Source organism: Cinclus cinclus, chromosome 6 (genome assembly GCF_963662255.1).
Source record: "Cinclus cinclus chromosome 6, bCinCin1.1, whole genome shotgun sequence".
NCBI lineage: Eukaryota > Metazoa > Chordata > Aves > Passeriformes > Cinclidae > Cinclus > Cinclus cinclus.
Genome location: NC_085051.1, coordinates 4,745,963 through 4,767,260, shown reverse-complemented (window position 1 = coordinate 4,767,260; position 21,298 = coordinate 4,745,963).

The window sequence follows — 21,298 nt, the reverse complement described above, 5'->3', positions numbered from 1 at the left end:
TGTCTCTGTCTCCCCCAGGGAGCAGAGTCTGGAGCTGCCTGTCGGGAGGAGCTGCAGCCCTGGGGAGCTCTGACCCCAGCCTCCTCCGGGCTCAACAGGCCAAGTGCCCTCAGCCACTCCTGCTGTGGCCCCTCCAGAGCCCAGTCCTTCCCATCCAGATACGTTCAGGAATGTTTTCCAGCCCAGCTGTGCTCAGGAGCACCCAGGAACAGTGCGTTGCTCTAAGAGAAGGGTTTGTGACCCAGCTGGCACTTATCCACCCTGTCCCTAGGTTATGGGACACCCGTCTCAGTTTAAAACATGCTGAGGAGTAACATGAGTGTCTGGCAAGAGGTGAGGATTGCATTTTCAGGACTGCCCTTACATCTGTGCCATACATTAATACTCATTGCCACTAGATGTTTTCAGTTCCAAGGCAGTCCTTGAGCTGCAGGACTCCAGAGTGACTAGTACAGGCATCAGTTGTGCAATTCTCTTTTCTCCAACAATTCCCACCAACCCAGACCTAAAGGTGACACAAGTTACGCTTGGTGCCCACAAATCCAAATCCAGACCTGGCCATACCTAATCCAGCAGCTCCAAACACACAATCCTAGAAAATTTGCATGAGTTGAAATCTAACACTTAGGACACGCTGAATACTTCAAAATTCCCAGGAAACATCCTGTTGCCTTCAGCTCCCAGGGGTTTTTGCTTTGAACTCACATGGATTTGGGAATCAAGGGATTTCCCTTAAAAAACCTCTGCAGTATACACCGGAATCCATGATTTTGTGAATCAAGGGAGTGTTAAAAGCTTAGTTCAACCTCTGACACCAGAAATTTTTGCCAAATATCCCTCAAGTCCTTGGGATAAGAGAACCCTTTGGTACTGCATTTTTAGTGTTAGAAAGCCAAGAATTACTTTATTTCTGGCTCTGAGCTCTGGATATGGGCTTTGGGGGAACAAGACCTTACCAAGTTCCAGAGCCTGGGGATGACATTTGGGAACAATCCTGGCTGCCTGGAGGAAATTCAGACCCCATGGCTCAGGTGGCAGCACAACGTCAGCGCAGAAAAGTGATCGATCCACAGGAGCTGTGGGATTTTCTGCTCTTCCTGCAATGGCATTTATGGCTGAGCAGCTCAAAACTAGGCCTGATCCATGGTCTAACATTGGCCAGGTGTCAGGCACCCACCAAAGTTGCTCACTCACCCTCCCCTGCCACAGCTGAGCAGAAGAAAGAAAAATTTAATGAAGACTTCATGAGTTAAAGACCTGGAGAAAACTCTCCAAGAGCAAAACAGGCTTGACTTAAAGATACAAAGTGAATTTACTACCGACAGAATCAGAGGAGGATAATGAGAAGTAAAAGAAGCCCTTAAAACACCTTTTCTTCCCCCAACCCCTGCCTTCTTCCCACCAACAGCACAGGGAGACAGCACAGGGGTTTCGGTTACCACAGAGATTTCCTTCCGCTGCTCAGGGAGAGGAGTCCTTCCCTGGGAGGCTGTGGGGTCCCTCCCATGGGAGACAGATCTCTGTGAACTTCTCTGGCGTGGGTCCACTCTCACAAGCAGCAGTCCTCCCAAAACATCCTCAGTGAAGGTTTTACCCTGGGGAGAGGGCACACTAGGAAGTTTTTTCTCCATGAGAACTTCCTCTGTGAATTGCTAGGACCAATTGGAGGCTGGTTTAGTTGCTGACAGCCTGAAAAGCCAATTGGAAAAATCGGTTCGCTCCGTGAATCACATATGGAGCAAGTAAACTCCGGGAAGGCTCTCTTGCATTTCCAGCCTTTTCACGAGGTAACATTAATGTGGCCCAGGCCAGGCGGGAGCGGCTCCGGAGGCTGCTGGGCCCCGTTTTAACCAGGGGCCCCAGCGGCCAAGGGAAGGAGAGTCCATTGCTGGGATCCTCGCCCTTTTCCCGGTGTGTCCGTGGCTCGGGGGGCCCTGCCCTGCCCTGCCCCGCCCCGGCTCGGAGCAGCCCTGGGGTGGCCGAGCCCGCCCGGCCGCCCTCACGGGCTGGGGGGAGGCAGCCGGGCCCGGTTCGGGAGAGCCCCCAGGGCTTTGTGTGCTGGGCAGGGCAGAGGGAGAACCCCCGGGCTGCGGCTGGAGCTGGGGGCGGGCAGCGCCGGGGGAAAGCCGTGGACACACGGCCTTGGCACCCATTTCTCCTCTGCATGGACTTTGCAGTTCTCGTCCTGCCCCCCCCCGGGCAGCCTGAGATCCTGACACAGCTCCGGCATGGCCTGGCACAGCCCCTGCAACTTCTGTGGGAGGTTTAAATTTTTTTTTCCCCCAATGCTCGGATAAGACTTACAGACTTTCATCTTTCCTTGGGTGAGAGAAAGAAGAACAGAAAGGATACACCAAAGTCAATGAAGCAAAAGCTAAGTTTCTAGACGGAAGGAGAATGAGGAGATGCCATGAAGGTTGGCTGAAATATCTTTTGTAAGTTATAGGGGTGGACTGTACTACACGAAAAGAAATCCTTTAAACCATGAAAAAAAGAGAGACGTGGGGGGTGGAGCAAGGTGTAAAGTGTATGAAGAATCCTTTTCCCCGAGGGAAAAAAGGGGGATCTCTGTTCCTGGAAATGAAGTATGAATAGAGAGAAGTGTGCTAAAGAGAACTTCTGCCTTTGAGTAGCTGGTTCCTTAAAAGTAATACCCCATGACTTTTTTTTGTAACATGGCCCACTCAGCTCTGAGAAAACTGTGAAGTGGGAGGAGATTCATGATAGCAAATCCCGGGCGACTGTTATTCATGAAAAAGTGAAGTCAGGAGAGAAATGGTTATTTCCCTCTTAAAAAAAAAAGAAATATAACTGAACAAGAAGAAACTCCTCTCCCTAAAGTGAACTGAAAAAAAGATTTTTTTAAGTAAGAATTGACTGAAGTGTCTCTGTATGTTGTTAAGTTGTAACAAAGGGGAAAGAAGGACTGGTCTGAAAATCTGTTCTGAATTTATTATTGTTATTCTTTGTGTTGTTAATAAAGCTTTTCTTTATTCCCTTTTAAGTTTTAGGTCTGCTTTACTTTTACTCCTATTTCACAACAAAAGGTAAATATATTACAATTGGCAAACTCAAACTATCCTCCCAAAACTGCTGCGGCTGGGTCTCTTTCCGTGGTGCAGTCCCCCATGGACAGGCTGCTACAGTCTGGAAGCAGGGCCCTTCTCTCCACTGGGTGTCCCACTGGAACACAGTTCTGGCATCCACCTGCTCTGGCATGGGCACCTCCCCCATGGGCTGTGCATGGATCTCTGCATCCCTGTGGATCCCCAGGGGCTGTGGGTGGATCTCTGCATCCCCCATGGATCCCCATGGGCTGTGGGTGGATCTCTGCATTCCCCATGGATCCCCATGGGCTGTGCATGGATCTCTGCATCCCTTGTGGATCCCCACAGGCTGTGGGGGCACAGCTGCTCCACCATAGTCTCACCACAGACTGCAGAGGAATCTTGGCTTTGGCACCTGGAGCACCTCCTGCCCCTCCTTCCCCACTGACCCTGCTGTCTCCACATTGTTTCCCTCACATGTTCTCACCTCCTCCTCTTCTCTGCATGGGAATTCAAACTGTGCCCCTTTTCTCTGTGCCCCTTTTTAATTTCCTTCTTAAATATGTTATCACAGAGGTGTTACCATCATCTCTAATTGCCCCAGCCTTGACCAGCAGCATGTCCATCTTCAAAGCCATCAGGGATTGGCTCTGCTGGACATGGTGGAAGCTTCCATCAGCTTTTCACAGGAGCCACCTCTGTGGCCCCCCTGCTACCAAAAACAAGGCTGTGCAAAACCAACACATTGGTGTAAACTGAAGACATGATAAGAGCAAAGTGCTGCAGCAGTTAAAACACTGATTAGCTGGATGGAGTTGGAAAAGTCTTAGCATGTTGGGATTGAGGATTTTTTAACTATGAATTAATTCTGGATTAATTTTCAGGTAAAGTACCTGATGAATAGTAAGCTATGTTACCATCTGAGCCTCAAAGATACGTACATGACTATTCAGTGTAATATTCATCTTCCCCTGGCTACTGAAAAATGTACTTGCCTACTCCTCCAAATTTCAAATTACACTGTATGACATCCATGATAGGTGTTTTGGATGCCTCTGTGCTTTGGGATACATGAACTTATATTGGGACCTCAATTTTTAAGTCTTTGTAATAACTCATTGTTAGTTTTGGGGGGTGTTTGACACTGGATTTTTGGATTGCTGTCCTGTAAAGCTGTAAGCTTCATGAAGATCTGGATTTGGATGCTCCTATTAACTAGGACTGTATTTCTTGAAAGGTGTTTTTACTGAGAGTTGTGAACATTTGTGTGGTGGCGGTGGTGGTTTACAGCAGAGCTGGGATGATATTATCTCTTCTTGTGTCTCTTTTTGGAATGGCTGTCATTACAGTTCTGGAATTTTTCTTATCCTAATGGTTAGAAAGTACAAAAGTGGGAGTATTTCTTCATCTGTCTTTGTACAGATTTGGTCTAAAATTATGTTTTTTTTTCTAGAAATCTCTAAGCATAATGGTCTGTCTGTGGTGTAACAGTTTATATGCTCACAGATATATGCTCACTCTACATGTTAATAGCATTACTCCTTGGTATGCCGTAACATTAGATCTACTGCCTTACTCGTTTGTAATCAGTAGAATCCAACTCCTTGAACAAAATAATTAGGGATTTGCCCTGAAGAATGAAAATAAAGCATATTTTAAAAAAATCAATTAATTCCTTCTTTTAGGACATTACTGCATCTTTTACTGCATTTTTAATCTTGCTCTGCTTTCTTCTTACATATACAGCATGGAAAAGAATACATGGATTTATCTCTTGGACAGTATATTAGGAACCCAGCTGAAAGTGTGAGTCAAAGTCACTCATCACAATTGCATTCTCACATTCATGTGTAGCTGGGCCCAAGTAAAATATTGTTCTTCAGTTGATAAGCAAGTATGTGAAATTGCATGTTTATTATTCTTATTTAGGAAAAAAAGTAATTAATATATTCATGTAATTTAATTTCCCATTTTTTTACATATGCTGGGAATTGCTATTTGTTCCTGGTATTTCCTATATAATTTTGAATCAAAATATCGTAATGGGGCATCTGTCTTTTATTTCTGTCTTTCAAGATGAATATGACCCTGTATTCCCTTTTAAAACTGTCTAATTTAGAGGGAAGCCTTTTCTTTGTGACTGTCAACATGGAGAAAGACAACTCTGGGGTCTGTGGCAGACTGCACAATGAGCTATAAAATTGGCTCAAAGGAAAGTATTTGCTTCTAGAACACCTTTCTGAGACACTGCCATTAATAGGACATAAAATTTTCCTGCTGCATTGTGTCCCCCCTTAGTAATTATTACAGTGGTTGTGATCTTATTCCCTAAGTCTAAACTAGTATAAAAAAACAGCTAGAAGATTGTGATTGATAATACAGCAAATTGAAGGGTAGCGTGTCTGCTCTCCTAACATTTCAGTCTTCTGATTTGATTTCTGTGAGAACCTTCTCCACTAGTGACATGTAAATCCCCAAACTAATTTACTTACTTTGTCTTCAGCTACATCATTGAAAACTGATCATATCTGTGTTCATTTTTGTTTAGGGCTCCCTCCTCCCTCATGAATTTGTGCTCAAGTAAATATTACATTGGTGGTTTCAATCTTGGCCCTTTGTAATATTATGCAAGAGAACAGTTTCTTAACAACAACAAAAAATAATTATCTATGGGAATTCTACAAGCAAAAGATGTTTGTTTTACATATTGACAATTTACATCTTAAGTGTGTGTTTTAATTGTGCTTTGGTTTTTTAACTGAACTAACATAGAGTTTCCAGTTGCATCTTACTGCTGAAAGTAAAAGAAAGATGCAAAAACATATGTGGAAGGATGTTATTTCTGAATTTATTCAAATTCAGAGAAGGAGATAGGAATAAAGTCCTGGATGTTTTTGGAAGTTCACTTAACTGATGGGTGTGTTTTTAAGGAGAAGATGGTTATTTCTGTTTTATTTCTAGGCTCTTGCTCAAGGGAAGAAGTTATGTAATGTTCAGGAAGCTTTCATGGTAAGTATTTGAATCTTCTGAAAAGAGAGACATTGGGGAAAATCTGGCTCAGCATTTGAAGTTATATCTGCTTTATTTGAACGTGGATTAAGACTTTTTGAAAATTGCCTGCTAGTTCACAAGTGCTTCTCTCTGAAGTCCCAGCTGTCACTTGAATCCATATCCTTATCTTTATTAATAAATTAGAACAATTTTTTATGAAGATTCCATAGGCATGAGATGTGTATAATCATATAATTACACTGAGATGTATGTATATGTTTCAAGTTACATACTTAGGACTAGTAAAAGAACAGAAATTTTCCTTCAAATAAAATTTTTATGTATAGGCCTGTTTAGTATTCTAAAAGTGCTTCTGAAGAAATTAAAAAAATTCTGAAGTAGATTTTTAGATTAACTTTTCTTTTATAGACTACAGATGTATAAATAAAAGGATGTGCTTGGGTGCAGAGGCAAAGCACTGCTGGCATCTTAGGACTGTTGGCAATTTGAGAACAACTATTAGCTCTGCCCTCTTGTCTTCTAAAGTTATTCTGTGCATATCTTATACAGGTCTTTCCATGTTTTAGCCAGCTTCTCTCTGGCTCTGGACTTGATAACAGTTACTTAAACTACAAAATTTTAATTAGTTGTGGGAAAAGAAACAAACATTTTCATACCAGTTTTCTCGATTTCAGCAGTGGAATCTGAGGTGCGAAATTTGCATCAGGATCGTCTGTGTCAGAATTCAGAAAGGATGGTAGAATCAGAATGTTAAACACAGAGAAAGAGGATAAGGGGTAAAGACAATCCATGTGTCTAGGGATATTAATAAAATTAGATAATGACTTGTCCATGAAGCAATTTTTGAATAAAAAATATTTCCCCGTGTTCTTGTTTCTGTTAACCTGAAAGTTACTAAGTGACTTAAGTTGCCTTTGCAGCACTTTGCTTGTGACTCTAGCTTATCTCTTGGCATTAGCATCCAGCTGTTTCTTGAGAAAATAGGTGGCCTGAGCAGCAACTAGACTGGAACTCTGGCATCAGTTCAGTCTACCAGCTGAGCCACAAGACCTAGGAGCAATATTAAGAGGGAAAATATTCCGTACTGAACGCATATGGTTCACTGTACAGGTTTTATACACTGTGTGAAGTATTGCAGTTTAAAATGCAAATGTAAACTTTGGACAGAGATGCATTCTTTATAACCGTGTATTTAAGATGGAGGCTTGGAGGACATAACTGAATGGGCATAAATAGGAATAAGAGCAGTTCAGACTCCTCATAAAGTCCACCACAAAGAAAGCTAGGCATTGCAGCGGGCTACCTGTGAGGTGTGCTGTCTCCATCACTGTAGCTTCTCACAGCCTTGCTGGATAAAGCCCTGAGCAGCCTGGTCTGATTTACAGCTGCCCCTGCTGTGCTCTGGAGGTTGGGCTGATATCTGAAGACATAGTTGTGATCAAGCTTTCAAATACTACAGACACTTAGAGCTTGATCTTTCAAAGAACTCATGAACATTTTTTTAAACAGATCTTTTCCCATCTCCTTTCATGTAAGAAAGGTCTTATTCCTGCTATCACACGATCATACACTTAAAACCCCACACCCCTGTTTAGCACCTGTAAGTAACTGAATTGCACTGTTTCCTTTGTAACCATGGATATGTTTAGGCTGCAGCCCTTGAAGGAGTTCCTGATTGCACTATAATTTTTTGCGTCATAGGGGGTTACTGCTGCTGGTAGGCTCTGTGCTGATCTTTTGGGGAAAAAAATAATATTGAAGGATAAATCCAATGGACAGCTAAGACAAGAGAGTCACTGAAAGTTTCACAGGTCTTTGTTTTATCAGTTTTCCCTTCCTTTAATTTTTTTTAAATTTTTTTAAGTGAAAGTCTGGCTTTCAGCAAAAATTTATTTAAAAGTTTAGTGGGCCATCCATTCACCCCAAATCTGGTACCAGTTCTCCTTTTGACTCCATAATGATTCAGAAAATTTACAGTCATTCCTTTTGAACTTTTTCAGACCTCAGTGGTAGGGCTGACAAAATTTAAAGGGGTATGCTTTGGACAAAGAAAGATCTCATCAGATTATTTTCACTGTGAGAAAGAGGTATTAATTGGAAATACATTCCATTAGGGAAAGTAAGATCAAAGCCTACACCCCTTGTGCAAGTTCTGACTCATGTTCTTTTGCCCTATGCTCATATCATCATTCCTTCATAATTGCTCCATGAACAATAATACAGTGATTTTTTTACTTTGGGTCAGGTTATATCAAAAACTGTTCTTAATTTATCTCACGGGTTTGTGGTTTTGTAATTAAACATTGCATTTTGCTGTAGGGTCCTTTTGTGCAGCTCTTGGAGTGCTGAAGTGCCTTCAAACCCCCTTTAAGGTTTATAGTTACCAGAGAGAGCAGAAGCGTGTGGTTCCTCCCCGTGGCACATCAGGAGCTTGTGCAAGAGTTATATAATAAAGAGATTCTTGTTTCCCTTTCTGTTTTCCTTGAGCATTTGCACAGAGGAGCAAGGTATCCTAGGGTCCTCTGCTGCTTTAAAGGTGGCATTTTGGATTAGCTGGTAGCGTGGTGGATTAGCTTCTTGTGCATATATATAGATGTATATAATTAGCAATAGGTATATAGTTAGCAAATAATAAGTATATTCTTCTATCATTGTAATTCTTTTACATTCTGATCTTTTTGTACTTCCAGTTTGGAGGGAGTGATACCATTTTCTTGTCTATCAGATGTGGAAAGCAGAATTTTTGCTGTATAATGTGGTAGGATAAGCAGCAACTCTGCAGTCAGGGAGCTGGGACCCTCAGTTATTGCTCTTCAGCAGATCTCACCTGTTTCACCTTTGCTTCACTGAAATAATTATTTTACTATTAAGATTGGACCCCATTGTCAAATGAATTTATGTCACAGGATACATGATATATCAGGCTTCCTTTGGAAAAAAACCTGATTTTCATGTGAGAAATAGACACTAACTTTTCCTCTGGTCTTACAGATCAGCAGAGGTGTGTAATAGATGAGTTTCCTTGGAGCTGATGGAGGGCTATGGAGAAATGTCTTGACTGCGATTGTATTTCTCTAGCCTGTTCCAGCTGTGGCTGTAGGAAAAAAAGCCGTAAATTTTCTTTTTCCCTGGAGTTCCTTGAGAGAAGAAGGTGTCTAAGTCTGTCTGTGTGGTTTTGGAGGTGGCATTTGAGAAATAAGTCAGCATAGGCTTGAGGTGGCACAACATGTTTTCCTCAGAATATGGATGACAGTGTTCAAAACTTAAACAAGATTTCAAAAAAACATGTCTACTTACTTACAAATGCTGTTAGAAGGTGACAGATTTAGTGGGATGAAGCTGAGGAGAAGAGATTACATTAAATGTCAGAAATAAACCTCTATTCTATTTAGGAGTAGTTTCCCATGGGAAGTGTGGGATGCTTCATATCTTTGAAATTGTGTTTGAAATGAGACAGGGCTAGAAAACATAGTACAGTACAGTGAATGAGTACTGCATCCTGCCCTAGGCAAGAGAAGGAAAATAGGCCTGCTTGGTGTTTTCCAAACCTGATTTCTGACATTTTATAAAAATGAATTAAACAGTTTTTCAGGGATAAAAATACTTTATTTGAAAATACATTCTGCATCTACTCACAGAATGTGTTTTGAAGTTTTCTTCTTTGCATCTGTAATTTAGTCTTATCAGCCATTCCGTAAAATCCAAATATCATTAAATGTTGTAGTGTCACTAGGAAAGGATATGCAGCAAACAAGATTATATCTGTGGCAAATCTAATTTTTAGTTTTTTGGAAGATATGAAAAAAAATTTGCATCGGGCATTCCTTTTGTTTACAGTCCCAGCTGAGTCAACAAGAGCTGGCAGTTGCTGCTGGTGGGATATTGGCTCACATATGTGAATTGTCTGGTCAGTCATGGCAAACCTCCTGTGCCTGTTTGAGAGCCCTGGGCCCAGATTTTGCTGCTGTCTTTCTGCACTTGTGTTTCTGCCCTTGACTACTTTGGCGTCGCTCTGACTGTCCACCTACATCTTTGAGCTTTGGGTAGGATTGGCATTTTTGGAATTTCTGCATTGCTTAAAAAACTTCAAATTTTGAATATCAGAAGTATATCCTCTTAAATAGTACAAACTTCATTTGGTTGCATTAGGAAGAGCAGGTTAGACTTGACTTTCTATTCTGTCCAGACCTTGAACATACCATGCTGGTTCACTTTATAGCATTCTCCTTTTTTATGCCTTCCTGCTTATTTTCTGTCCTTCACCTCAAGGGCAGGTGTTTTTCAAAGCACATTCAATTTGTTAAGATCTACATGCAAATGTAAAATGTTATTTGTACTTCATGCTCACTCTTTTTAGACTTCCTAATTACACAAGGCAATCAAAATGAGCGGAGGCAGAGGCTTTAATCAATACTTATCTCGGTAATAAAAATGTATTGCATCGAACCTATTAAAAATAAAGACTAAAGGTAAGCTTCCTGAATTTGACATCAATAAAATTAACTTGGTCTAATGCAGGAAGGCAATCTGTAGATAAATAGCACCTCACAAAAATGTGAATGGGCAGTAGAATTAAAATCAAGCATAATTTGGCACCCCATTGAGCTGGACTTCCTGTTATGTTTCTGGCGTTTACTTTTGCCTTGTTTTAATAGTTTGTATCCAGAACTTCTGGTGTTCATTTTGCTAGGTGAATGCAGTTGTGGCTCGGTGTGTTTTTTCAAAGATTCCATGAAATAAACCTTTTTATCTGCTTTCCAAGCATCCAAAATAGAGAGGTCGTGTGACGATGCCATGGTTTTGTGGTGGTAGGTACTGGATGATTTTTTTTTGACACCTCCCAATGACACAGAGCAACAGATGCCTTCAAGGTTGATGGGACTCAAGAAATAGCCCAGCCCAGTGTGTTTCTGGATTAATAGAAAGGCTAGTGACTCTCACACCTCCCCATGTCACACCCTGCTCTTCACACCACATTGTGCCTGACCCCAGTGATGGTGCAGAGAGCAGCTGCACAAGATGAACGGAAAGGTGAAGTGTCAGACTAGCCAAAGTGCAGCTTGCTGTAACGTTACCACCTTTTCTTATAGCTGTGGTTGCCTGTGATTGCAAAGGTGGCAAAAAAGTGTTTTGTTTGCAAGGTGGTATATTTTGTTATATGAAATGACACACAGTTAGATGTTCATATTTCACTCAAAACACGTAGTTAGTGTGAGGGACTGAGAGTATGTAAATGTTCTGACCTTTGTTATATGGCATATATGTATATCTTCTGTGATATGCTAATGATATGTTTGTGTATCACTGAAGATAAAAAAGATGTGCAAAATACCCAATTTGTAAATCACTGCACATATTATGGCTCTTGCTTGGAGGGTTAATTTATATACCCTGTACAAAACATCAGCAAGCACATTTAAAACTTCTGATCAGAATCAATTCAGGATCTCGAATGCTGTGTTCCGTTTTGGGCCGCTCAGCACAGGGAGGGCACAGAGGTGTTGGAGCCTGTCCAGAGAGAGTCAGCAGAGCTGCTGAAGGGACTGAAGCACATGAAGAGCAGCTAGGGAGGCTCAGCCTGGAGAAAAGGAGGCTCAGAGGTCACTTTATCCCTCTCCACAACTGCATGAAAGGAGGATATGGCCAGGTGGGGATTGGCATCCCAGGAAACAAGAAACTGGACAACATGAAACAGCCTCCAATGGGAAGGTTTAGACTGAATATTAAGAAATTATTTTTCACTGAAAGGTTTGCCATGTGCTGGAACAGGCTGCCCAGGGAAGTGATTAAGTCCCCATTACTAGAGATTCTTAAAAGAGGTCCAGATGTGGCCCTCGGGTTCACAGTTTATTGGTGGACTTGGCAGTGTTGGGTTCACAGCTAAACTCAACAGTCGTAAAGATCTTTTCCAGACTTTTAGTTTTTTTCGTCTTTGACTTGGGTTATAGGGGTTTACAACATACTATTTTGTAAATAAATAAAAAAAAAAAAAATCAATATTTTTTTTTTACATTATGAAAGTTACCATGTATATATGAAAATATTATTAAATTCCTCTTTTGAAGACATTTAATCTTCTGACACTGTAAATTCTTAATGTTCTTTGAGCCACCAGAACCAGATACTTTTCCTGGATTGTTAACTTTGTAAAGATTTCTTTTTTTCCTGTTAATGATTTTCTTTGTCTGAGGACCATGCTGTCAGAAAATATGAACCCGGCAAAACCCTCTGAACTTAATAGTATTAGAACTAGATAAGTCTATGGGATATTGTCTTTCACGCTATTTTCTAAAGGCTGACATTCTAATTTATCCCTCTGAACTCTGTTCTGTTTCTTTATGAACCCATGCGGTGATACACTGAATTGATGGGAGACTCGTTAATTTGTTTCAGTGAAGAAAGTAATTGAAGACATTAAAATTAAACTAAGGGCAAAAAGTTAAAATTGGAGAAATTAATTACATTTTCAGAGTGTGTGAACATGCTGCATAAAATCCTTTTTATACACAGAGTGGAAAGAGTGGAGGTTAATTTTGTGAAACTATAGCTAAATGTAGAATTTTCTATTAAATTTTATCTGACGTTCTGTTTTATAGCAGTTTTCTGTGACCTTCCAGGAAAATATTGCCTGGCAGGAGTGTTTAGACAAACCTTGATCTGGCCACATAATAGCATGTTTTTCCAACACTGCTTTCTTCTTCAGCAACTAATTTGGAATGATTTCGGTGAACTCTACAGTAAATAGAAACAGTGCACTTTATTGTGAGGAAGAGAGCTTGAATAATTACTGAATGCACTGAAATATATTTGGGTTTTTAGAGTAAAATAGATTCTATTAAGATTCATGTTAAATATGCCATTGGCCTAGAAGGGGGTTTTAGGAAATTCTAGATTATTATTCATGAATACTTTTACCACATGATGGGTTTTAGAATACTTGCTCTTTGTTACAGTGTAAATCTTAACAAAAAACTGCCTAAATAAGAAATAAAGGACAATTGTGTTTATCTTCTGAATTATGTGAGGCTGGTACAAGGGCTTGTTGTGAGCTATAGGGATCTTCACTTCTAGTCCAGGATGTGGGACAGTTTGGTCATGAATTCTGAGTAACACTTTTTAAATTAATTTATTTCCTCTGTGTAAGTTCTCCTGAGCCAATAATGATGTTGTTTTCATTACAACTGGTTGTCATGAGAAATAGAAATCTGCTTAGCTGTCAATTATGATGGAACTATCCTTAGAAAATAATAATCCAGGTAACTTTTTGATGTATTCTGACATATTTGGAAATATTCTGAATCTTTTATTTGCTTACTTATGAAGTATCAGAAATGGGTTTCTTATCCTGTGCTAATTCTGTCAGTAAATTAGTGCTTTCAAAAACTGATTTGAGGGAAACTTCTCTTTTTTGCATCCATGTGGCTCAATATGGAACATGGATGATTACACTTGATAGGAACATTAGTGACACATAAGAGTTAGAGCTAAACATCCATTGTTGATGGATCTCTTTTGAGGGAAAAGTTGCATAAATGCTGCTCACTCTTCTGTTAAACTATGGGTGCTTACCAACTTTGCCAAAATTGATTCTTAACCAGTGTGGTTATCTGTTGTGTTTTCAAGTGGAAAGCTGTTAAGGAACATGGAACTTGGACAGATTTTTTTAAAAAATGGATTCCAGAGTGAGCATGGATGTGTTCCCTGTGCTGTTTTATATTAAGGATAATAATTGGCAGAATGCATCATAGAATAGCCTCAGAACTGTTACAAAATACAGACATGGGTTATATAGACAGAATCAAGACTAGAAAAAGATTGTAGGAACTAGGTGAAGACTGTAGCTGCTACTTTTATTTTTTTTTAATTGCTGTGGTTTGATTATTTTGTGAGAATGAAGTGAGATCTCACTTCTGAAGGCACTTTGGCTATCAGAATTTTTTTTCTTGGTGCAAGTTGTCTTTATACAAAAAGGAAAATATTTGGCTAGCATTTTTTGAAATTTTGTGCTAACAAAAAAAGACCAATCCTGAGATGAAGAATTTATCCCTGTGTTTGAGGTTAATTTGAACTGTGGAAGCTCATAGTGCTATAAGCCAGTCTGAGCTGCATGTTTGAAAAGCAATACCAATATAAGTAATTCCAAATATAATGTACTTAATCAGTAGCCTGATTGTATAGTAGGTATGCCAGAAGAGGACAGAATTTTATTGAATTTATGTACTAATGAGTCATTCCCTTTGTGAGTCACATAATTTGATTACACAGCATGTGAACATTAGGAAATTTTATTGGAATTACTTGAAGGCAAAAAGTACCTCTGGAACAGTTATACCTACCAGTTTAACCTACTCGAGCTCATATTTATTGCATATCATTTAACCTGATCATTGAGCAACTGATTGAAATTGTAGGGGAAATTTTCTGAAGCAATGAACTAGTCACTGTGAACAATTCTGACAGTGTTAAGGCCCTGAATAAATGATCATTATAGAATTAATCTTTATCAGACAGTTCTTATGTCTTTATATAAGCTGAACCATTTTTCAAATGTTTTGGGGTATGGGATGGAGAAGTGAAGAAATCTCTTGATTTGTTATTTATTTTGGTTACTGTCCTGATTGTCCAGACAGAGCTCAGACTTCAGTGAGCTCAATGCGCTTGGACATATTTTTGTCTCAAATCTTTTGGACAGTTGCCTTTGGTAAAGAATTCCATATGGAAAGAGCTTGAAGTCTGTGCTCCTGGTCTACTGCAGCCAGTGGAGATATCAGTGCAGTGGGAAAAAGTGCAGAGCTGGCTGTAAAAGAAGCCACAGTTAGTGCAGAGAGAGACTGGGTACAGCAAATGCAGAACAAGTGAACCTTCGAAGTGGTGGGATCGTTCTGTCCGTAGGTAGCTTGATGATGGATTTAAAAGATGAGAAGATGTTTACATAAACAGAAGCATTAGATGGCAGTGGAAATGAAAAGTCACTGTCATAAAGTCAGCAAGTGATATGTTTATTTGTTTACAAAAATGATTTAGTTCTTTGGAGGGGGATGGGGACTTTGAACCCACCCAAGAATGACCATGTAGCAAAGAGCAGTGATTTTTCTTTACCTGTCCCCAGTGAAATCCCCTGAAAGGATTGTTTTGTCTTAATGGGACAGTTCATTCCTACATACAAAAACCTCCTGGCAGCTCAACTACAACACTGCCCCCAGGATAGTAAATTTCTAATCCCTGTCCAGGATCCTTATCTATCGTCTTCAATAATATGGTGTTTGTGAAGCCCAACTGTCCTAGTTTGAAAGACAGGTGTTTGCTAAGGAAAGCAGAAGCCTCCCTTTGAACTGAAAAATGTGATCCTTCCTTCCTACAGATTATTATGATTTTGAAACTAAGGGAGCTCTCAGGCAAAGATATGGGGGTAGGAGTAACAGTTCTTTACTAGTATATCTAACAAGACAAACAAGAACAACAGCAGCTATGAAATTACCCACAAACAGAACAGTAACTCAGTGCCAGTCCCTTTCTGGCTGCAGGCACCTTTTCCCTGAGCTGCAGTTCCCGGTGCTGGGGGCGGGCAGGTCCCGCAGAGCTGCAGGAGGGCTGGGGGTGATGGCAGAGCTGTCCCAGGGGGAGAGAGAGATGGAGAGAGAGCCCTCCGCTCACGGTGTGGGTCCCAGTGCTCAGCAGAGTGCTGGATGGTGGCAGGTTCCAGCGAGAAGGCAGCAGGGCAGGGTCTGACAGCAGTGAGGATGGCTCCCGACGCTGGGATGGCAGGGATGGGGCTGAGGCACCGATCGTCCTTCTCGTCCCAACTCCAAGGGGGAAATGGGGAGAGCCAGAGCCTTCCGCTTCCTCTTCTGGATGTTTGGATATCGAGGGGCTTCCCTCTTCCCTCCCCTCCCCCTTGTCACCAGGGCCCACTCAACAGGTATCTTAGCATGACAATGGGGAAAATTCCACAGAGGGAAAAGGGAAAGAACCAACCCCCAACACCAACAAATGTTAGAATTCCAACAGTGAACAAGTCTTGTTACACTCGTGCGAACACCCTGGCATACTGTTTTAGGAAATAATTGTTTATGGCAGTTGTCATACAAAATAATACCATTTCTTGCATTACCACAAGGTGTCTTAGAAGTAGCAGCCTTTTGCTGACTTTTGAACTGGAAATAATAGTCATGGTCCAGCACAATTTACTGTAATGTTTGCATCTGTGTATTAAACATGTGTGGGATGTGGTAAATGTGAATTATCATTGAGATTTTTATCCAACTAACTTCAGCCCATGATCTTTAAAATAAAACTTTTCCTAGACTGTTTCCTTGTGATCAGCATCTATCCCTTTTGCTAAACAGTCACTCACAGAGAGCTCTTAAGTTTTTTAAGTCTCAATAGGGTCTGAATTCCTTAAGTCTTCCAAGTTTGAATAGATTTTTTTTTAACTTGAACAAGTGTAGTCTCTTGACATTTAAAAGAATAATGCATCTGTAGCCTATATACCTGATCCATAATGAGAATAAATAATTGTTCAATAGAGTAATATTTTGCTCTTATATTATATCGAATGTTGCAGAATTTGTTCTGTTAAGTGATAGTTACTAATGCTGTGAGAAGAGCCAAAAACCCTGCATGATTTCTCTGTAGGCTAATAATTATGTTAAAAAATGTATAGTAAATTTCACAGCTACATACTTGGCTGAATTTGATTAGGCTTTGAGCACAGAAAGATGAGGTATTTGTGGTTTGTCTGTAAAGTAAAACTCAGCACTGACAAAGTAATGATTTCCCTTCTGTCACAATATGAGGAGATACTACGTGCTGAAGAGTAATAAAGACATTGATTAAAAACAGCCTGGACAATTCAGTCCTAGTCCCTTTATTCCATCTAGTACATACTATTGCATTTTTCATACTCGCAGCTTTAATTACTGGAGTTTAAAATGCAGCAGAAGGTTTTGGAAAGGAAGATGTACTAATGGCTTGCCCTTGCAAGATCTTATTTTATGCATTTTTAATCCAGGGATTTATTTCCCAATATAGCTTATATAATGTTTATGACCTGGAAAAATGGGGATTTGTGGATATGCAAATAGGTGAAGTACAAATGGACAATGGAGACTGGACAAAGTAAACACAATCTTGAAAGCTATGTAAAAATTAGATTTCACTGGCAGGAACTGGAGGATAAATAAAGAGAAGTAAGCAGCCTACGTAAATGAGATTATAATTGTATTGAAAAGTTAAAGGTAGAATAAATTTGTGCAAAGCACAGTAGTGTTTAGCTCAGAATTAAAAGTCAAAATTAGGTCTGTAGTTTGTCATGAGAACAAAGACTAGTTAACCAAGAAGTCTGACATCCTGATTCTAAGAGGAGAAGAAGTAGGAGGCATGAAACCACAGTAAAAGTGAATTATGTAATTATGGACTATGAAAGGCTTCTGTCTGTTTGCAATTTATTCCCTGCTGCCTGACAGGTTTCTAACCGTGCACTGGAAAAGCAATTGTGGAACTTGAAGGTGGCTAGAACATTGCAAACCCCTTTTAACTCAATGAAAAATATGTAGTCTAACCTCTGGGTAATATAACTACATAAATGGGCTGTTTTAGTCAGGTAGAAGGCCATACTTCTTGGAATTTGTAGAAATAGACTCCCCCAAGGATAATGAAATTAAAAACTAAAAAGAATTTATAGGATCCAGTGTAATGCATGGTTACAGTCTTAAGAACTGTAATTCTCATAGCTGCTTTAAGGCTGATGAACTTTAATGGTGTACCAGAGTAACAGGATAGAGTATATACAAGAGAATAAAATATGACTGTTGTTTTTTTTTTAATTTATTTAGTGGTAATGAATCTAGTTTGTTGATTCACCTGCTTGTCTTTATAATTTGAAGAGATGCGATTGAGCTTCTATAGATTCAGAGCTTTTATTTTCACCCAGATCTCTATATTGAGAGAATGAATATATTCCATAGAAAATGTTTATGTTTTTTAAAGATATTTAATTAGTAAAGGGTACTCATTAGAAAGTGAAAAATTCAGAATTTGAGCTATTGCTTTTTGGCCTGTGTCCCAGTGAGGATAAACTTAAGGGACATTAAATAAGCCTATTAAAAACAATATAAAGCAATACAATAGGTATCTACACCTCTTGTATGTTTAAATCTTACTTTGATGATGCATATTTTTCCCCCTGTGCCCTGAGATATTTATGTTTGAAAAAGAAATTAAATTATTGATTATGGCAATAAAACTGTGAAACTGAGTGCAAATGAAATGTAGAAAACAAAGTGCAGTGCATCCTTTTGAAGAGCTTGGTGACACCTTCTTGATGACCTCTTTATACATATGTGTTCATCTGATGTGAAGATGATTTGAACTCTTTAATTTAATCAACAACATTAATTTGTTGAGCACAGTGCTTGAGGCAGCAGAGAACGGAAATAGTTCAAGTACCTGATTTTGAATATTTCTGCTACCGTCTGTGCCCTTGTATAGGAGGTATAAAGGTCACATATTGAAGGAAATTAGTGAAAGTGCAAGCTGGGAGAATGCTGATCTTTCTTTACTACTTCAATGAAAACACAGACAAGAACAGCCAACACCAGTATTGATCCAAACAGTTTTACAGAAACCACGGTAAACTCACACCAGGTGAGCATTAGAGAGCTGGCAAATAAGCTGTTCTGGTGTCCATTTTTGTTTGTTTTTTCCAAAGTTCATAGTGCAGTATGATGGTTTGCTAGCTGAACATGGCTCCCAGGTATGCTCACCACCCCTCTGACCATGGTGTGTGTTCACAGGAGACACTAAACTCTCCTCTATAATTGTGTAAGATGGGTGCTTTACCACTAATTTACTCAAACTCTGCTAAGTTAATAGTGACAAATAACTGTAAGCAATTAAGTAAATAGGTCTATATTTACTAATGCAGTGTTCAGTAGACTGCTGGGTGCAGCTGGTGGGGCCTCAGCCTTCTTTCTAGAAAACAAAAATATATTTAAATCCTAAACTGAAGGTGGATCCAGTAGACGAGACTGATAATTTATTGCTATAATCTGAAGCAGCAGCAATGCCCTGGAATACAAGTCTGGACCTTACATGGACATTTCACTCATGGATAATTCCTTGTTATAAGGATACAAATGGATGTGCATTATAATTTGAATGACTGAGTTGTTGTTTTGTGTTTTGAAGGCAAAGTTAGCAGCTGTGAAAGAAGCTACTGGGGCTAAGAGCCAGCACTGAAATGTATTTATATGTATGTTCTAAATTTTTTCTGTCTTGTTTTACATATGTATTTCTTGTTACTGAGGCACAGCCAAGATAATTAACTCCTGCTGTTGAGACAGCAGAAGTTTATCTTTGGTACTTGAAAATATTACTGAGTAAGGCTGCTCACTGGGCTGTCTCAGGTAGCTGCTTGTAAAGTATTGCAGAAGCAAACTGCAACAAAGCAGAGAGAATCTTTCTGTCAGCAGCCAGGGATTAATAGCTCATCTTTGGAGAACAATACATTGGAAAAAGGTTACTGATTTGAGAGATGCACACTCCATTGTGATTCTTCCAGCTCCGCAAAGCAAGACCTGTTATAATTTACAGAAGTAGTGGACTTCTCTGCTGCTTCCTTGGCTGCTATGCTTGCTGCCTCATAAAAAGTGTATTCATGAGATTAATAGTTTTATACTTTCTGCACAGAGAAATTGGATGATGAATAAGCACTGATCCTCATCCTCAGTGACTGAGAGAGAAGGCAGGCTGACTCTGTTTAACATATTTCACTCCCAGTTTTCTCTGCAAGCTCAGTCACACTTTTTCCCTCTAGTTGTTCTTTTTCCTCTAGTTCTTCATAGCTAAGCAGAGTGCTTAAAGGTTTACATATGGATATTTGTTTGTACTTGGTGTACCATTTCATCTTTCAAGAGCAAAAGCGACCAAATCTTGTCCAAACATTTATTTGATCCTTACACATCAAACCATTAAAATACAGCCAACATGCACCCTATGGGAATTTCAAGGCAGATTCAAAACTGATTTGTTAATGTGTATATGCTGTAACTACATCTTTAACATCTTCCCTTCGAAAAGATCTTGAGTACTGAGTGGATTTTTTTGTTTGTTATCTGTGGAAAACTTCCTGACTTTTCATATACAAAGGATTTTAAAGTGCTTTATGAAATCCTTGAAGTGTTCCAGAGGAGAATAAAACAGGCTTGGAAATGTTCTCTCTATATTCTCATTAGGAGTGAACTTCATAAAAATAATCATAAGGTTTTTCTAACGCACCAAAACCAAACACTTCAAAAAAATATCATTGACTTTGAATGATAATACTTCGTTTAATACAAATTATCAATCTTTTAGGAGCTTTTTGACATACAGGAACACTCCAATCACTGTTGCAGAAGGTAGGTGTACTGGTTTCAGCTGGGGTAGATTTAATTTCATTCATGGTGCCTGGTTTGGGGCTGTTTGGATTTGTGCTGAACACGGGGTTGGTAACACAGAGATGTTTTTGTTGTTGCTGAGCAGGCCTTGCACAGAGCCAGGGAATTGGGAGTTCCTGGGAGGAGACACAGGCAGGACAGATGACCCCAACTGACCAAAGGGGGATTCCAGCCCGTGGGACCTCATGCTCAGTGTATAAAGTGGGGTGAAGGAGGAAGGGGGGACATTCGAAGTGATGACATTTGTCTTCCCAAACCACCCAAGCGGGGGTCCTGCTCTCCTGGAGATGGCTGAACTCCTGTCTGCCCTTGGGAGACAGGGAATCAATTTCTTGAGGACTGGTGCTCATATGTTTTCTTAAGATACTGATGTTGCTTGTGCTACTGTTGTCAGTTGGAAAGGTCACATTTCTCATGACAGTCTGTTACAAGCCTATCACTTAAAGATATTCCCAGTGGACAGAATATTATACAATTAATTTTCTCGGTAAATTTAGCTTAGTTCCCCAACCACATCCTGTGCTTCAGCATCCAAAATGCATGGCATATTCTATCAAAAAATATTTAGTTCCTCCAAGCCATTACTCTTATTTACAGATATTCCTAATAGAATTAATTCAGATTCATAATGCCTGTCACTAATGAAAAAAAGTAATTAATTCTGAAATTTGGACCATGGGGTTTTATGTAGAATGCTTGCCTTTGGGGGAATTATGTCTCAAAACCATTTTGTGTCATCGTTTATTGTGTCTGAGTCTAATAGCATGCCAGATTTTCTAAGGTTTCAATTATGATACTTGA